We start from the raw sequence: 4,117 nt of genomic DNA on the forward strand, positions 1-4,117 counted from the left end.
AGAATACTGAGAATATACATAATAAATAAATAAATTAAAAAAAAAAGAATTACAAGAGTATGGAAATCAATGAAGCTATTTATAAACATTATAAAAAATTGAAGAGCTGTAAAGAATAGTAGAAGAGTAAGGTATGGGTCTTCTGGCCTTCTGATCTGTATTTCATTCCACATTTTTCTTTTCAGCAACAGCCCCTTTCATTCTGTACTCTAAAATGTTTATCCTCTTGGCTTAGTTTCTTATCATGCTATGCTTTTCACAGGAAATGAAACTCACTGTATTACTCTTACTGGTTTTAGCTATGTCATAATGAAAATGCAACTTATTACTCAATGTTTTCCTCTTGCCTGTGGTCCTCTTGGGGAACAAAATTATATCTTTTATTTTGCCAGACTTCTTATTCTGGGAATCTGACACAAGGAATGAAATGGCAGGTAGGATTTTCTTCAAGCTTTCATTTTCAAATGACTCAAAAATGAACAGAATAGGTAACATAACATTCTGTTAAGATTGCTGCATAACATAAACTACATACAATAGAGATAGCAAACTCATCCTGTAATGATCCACATCCACGCTTGTTTTCAGAATGTACAAGAAAAGTTCAAACATTTAGAAAGTAGTTCTCTAATATTTCTAGTTCTTTAATAAGACTACTCACAGATAAAGGCATACAATGAATTTATTTGTCATAAAAATGATTAAATGACCACTTATTTCTTCCTACAGGCTTTCCAGATAGGATGAAGGAGAAGCATATAAGCATACAACTCTCATAAATCTTGGCATTTTTCTTTCTGTTTGGGTTGTTGCTGAGATACAGGATAATCCTGTGCAATTAAAGAAGCAAGTAAACCATTCAGGTTTTTTTCTGATACTTTGGTATGCATTTTTTAAAAAATGTCTGCATTTTGGTTTGGAAGAATGAGAAAAATGGAATAGCTTATAACCCATTGTAGGAATGGCTGAGCAAACAGATGAGTGATGGATACACATATTTTGAGATAAAGCAACTTTTCAGCTTATCAACAATTCTGTTTATTCTTTGTGGACTTGGCAAAAATCACCCTGTTACAAATTGCAAAGTACTAAGCTTAATATTCTAAATAAGACATTGCAGATTTCCCTTTTAATATTGCAAGTTGGAATGAGCTAAACAGGCCATTTCTGTAGACTCAATACTATTTTTACCAGCTTATCAAGGAAAAAATAATTTAAGTTGGGAAGAAATTTTGCCCACTGGATTAGAATTAGTCATTTTGCAGTCACTCACTTACATGAATGTTATCCTAAATGGGCCTGACCTAACCAGATACAAGTAGGTAAAAAGTAACTGTGCTCTCCATGAGAAGAATACTACTTTGCTTCTCTTTATATTTCCCAGCCATTCAAAGGGCATAGGCAATTTTCTTTGTAAGTGTATGTTAAAATTATTTATATGTTATATACTTATTAATGTATATATATGCATATATATGGATATATATTTACTTTAGTTGGAGTCTAACTGTGTAAAGCATATGTATTAATAATTTGGAAATATTTGAAATGCTGTGTATTCAAATGTCTTGCGGTTATTTCCCATTTAAGTTCCTTCTTAAGGAACTATATGTTCACAATAGCAAGCAAATAAGCAAATATAAAACTCTAGTTGGATAAGCCTCCTGAAACTCAGGCATAAGCCTTTTCACTTGGTCTACTGTATTCAGCAGGACAGTAGGACCTGCTTGAATTCTGAGGGCTCTTGGTTGAGCTAGCTTGATGGAGCCCATTCCATATGATAGGATGCCATATTCAGCCTTAATTCAGGGGTTAGGGACTTGCTCTTGTCCTAACTTAATATACCAGACTTTTTTGACTTCCCAAGGGAGCCCTTACCTGTTGGCAGAAGTGGATGGGGAGTGGGCTGGGGAGGAGAGGCAGCGGGCAGGAGGGAGGATGAGGGAGAGAATGTGGAAGGAATGTAAAATGGAATTTAAAGAATAAATTTAAAAAGACAGTTTCCCTACTCACAAAAAACAAGGTAGTAATCTTTTCTACACTTGTCACTCTTTGCTAAAACCTTGTGTCTTGCATAGGTTTTTTTTCCTACCTTTGAAATCAAACGAGCATGCTGAAATTTCTAGTTGTTAAAGGAAAGATTTATTCCTGGGAAATAATTGCAACATATCTGAACAAACAAAACAACAACAACAACAACAACAACAACAACAACAAAATTTGCTACCTAAGACTCTTGAATACCTAGATATTTTTTCTCTACTCAGAAGTGAAAAGTGCCACAAACTAATCCACCAGGACCCAGAATAAAAAGAATGGAAAGCAGTCAGAATGTACTTAAGACTATGGTGGGGGAAATAAATTACCTTGGTTGTGCCACAGACTGTTCTTCTAATTCAATTATCTAATTGCTTGTATCCTCTACACTAAATGAAATCTCAAAAATAAGAATATGAGGAACTTTGCTTCTCACACCCCACCCCTATGCCCGCTCAGCACATGATAATTAAAGCAGGAGAATACACTGGGTAAGAACTTTTCAAGAAATTAAATAAAATATTTCATTGGTTAGTTATGTGATAAAAATACAAATTTATGAATTTCTGATGGTTATTTTTACTAGAAATATATAGCAGGTTGGTTTTTATCTCACTAAATTGAAATCAAATTAACTCAAACTTACAATGTTCTTAGCTCATACTAACAAGCATACTAACAGTGATAAATTATAAATATCATCTTTATGTTCAGCCAAACCCAGTCCTAGACCTAGTTAGGCATAGCTCCATCAGGATGACACACTTTTTAACTAACATGTTTTAAGATTTGGCTTGTCAATGTTAAGTTCAAATATTGTCAAACAGCATTATCAAGCCTGTAACTAAGCAACAGTTTTCTGGATACATCTATGCTTTTATAGATTTATGCTTTAGGATGTCAAAAAGCATAGAAAACCAACAATAAAGAACAACCTGTAAAATGGGATATTAACTGAAGATCACAAGAACTTGGACATTAAGATAGCCTAACAGGGAATCTGTTCTGGGATGGAAATTTCATGTAAGCATGAGAGTTTTATCAGCATCTCATCTTTTTGTGTTCATTGTTTTAACCCCCCGAATTTGTGTAAGCATCAATGCCAGAATATATTTTCTACCATATTCTCTGAACTAAATACATCCATTGGCATCTGTCCTGAAAGCAAAACATGGAAAGAAGTAATTAAAATAAATACATTCTTTATGGATTAAAAAAAAACTTTCTATAAGGTTAAAGTTTTTTTCTACAAAAGCAAACAAACAAGCCCCAACCCCAAAGCTCATATAGCTGATGCTCGCTTAGTCATTCTTAATTTCTTTATGTTCTAAACTTAGTCCTAAACATGTAGTTTATTTATAAGTTTTAGGTGTGTGCATATATGGTTGTGTGAATTTATGTCCATCACATATATGCAGGATCCCAGACAGGACAGAAGAGGACATCAGATGCCCTGGAAGTGGTTATAAGCTGCTATGTAGGTAGGTGCTAATATTGGAACTCAGGTTCTTTGCAAGATCTGTAAGCAACAGTTGAACAATTTCTCCAATCCCTGCTTTAAATGTAATGATTGCTGTCTGAAAAGCTAATTTTTTGAAGTTATTCAGAACATTATATAACACACATTTTCTTATATTACTTTTCTACATATATCACATTTTAACACTTTTATGTATTATTTTGAACACAGTTAAAAAGGAAATCATCTCAAGGATTCGAAAAGGTATTGGGACTTCTGAATGCTTAGTTAAATATTTTCAAAGCTTACAAACATCCACAGACATAAATGATTACCCAAGTTATTATATTATTATACTATTTCTATGAAGTTGGGCACTCTATCTTCATCATGCTCATTTTCTCTTGAGGCTGTTGGTCTTGGAAGACAGTATCCAACAATATTTGGTGTAGGAGGTCCTTCTGTTTGTGTGTTGCTTTCACTGGTTAATTAATAAAGAAACTACTTGGCCTGATAGGGCAGAACTTAGGTAGGCAGAGAAGACATAACTGAATTCTGGGAGGAAGGAGAGAGAGAGAGAGAGAGAGAGAGAGAGAGAGAGAGAGAGAGAGAGAGAGAGAG

The sequence above is a fragment of the Microtus ochrogaster genome, chromosome 1, assembly GCF_000317375.1.
Source record: "Microtus ochrogaster isolate Prairie Vole_2 chromosome 1, MicOch1.0, whole genome shotgun sequence".
NCBI classification, from domain to species: domain Eukaryota; kingdom Metazoa; phylum Chordata; class Mammalia; order Rodentia; family Cricetidae; genus Microtus; species Microtus ochrogaster.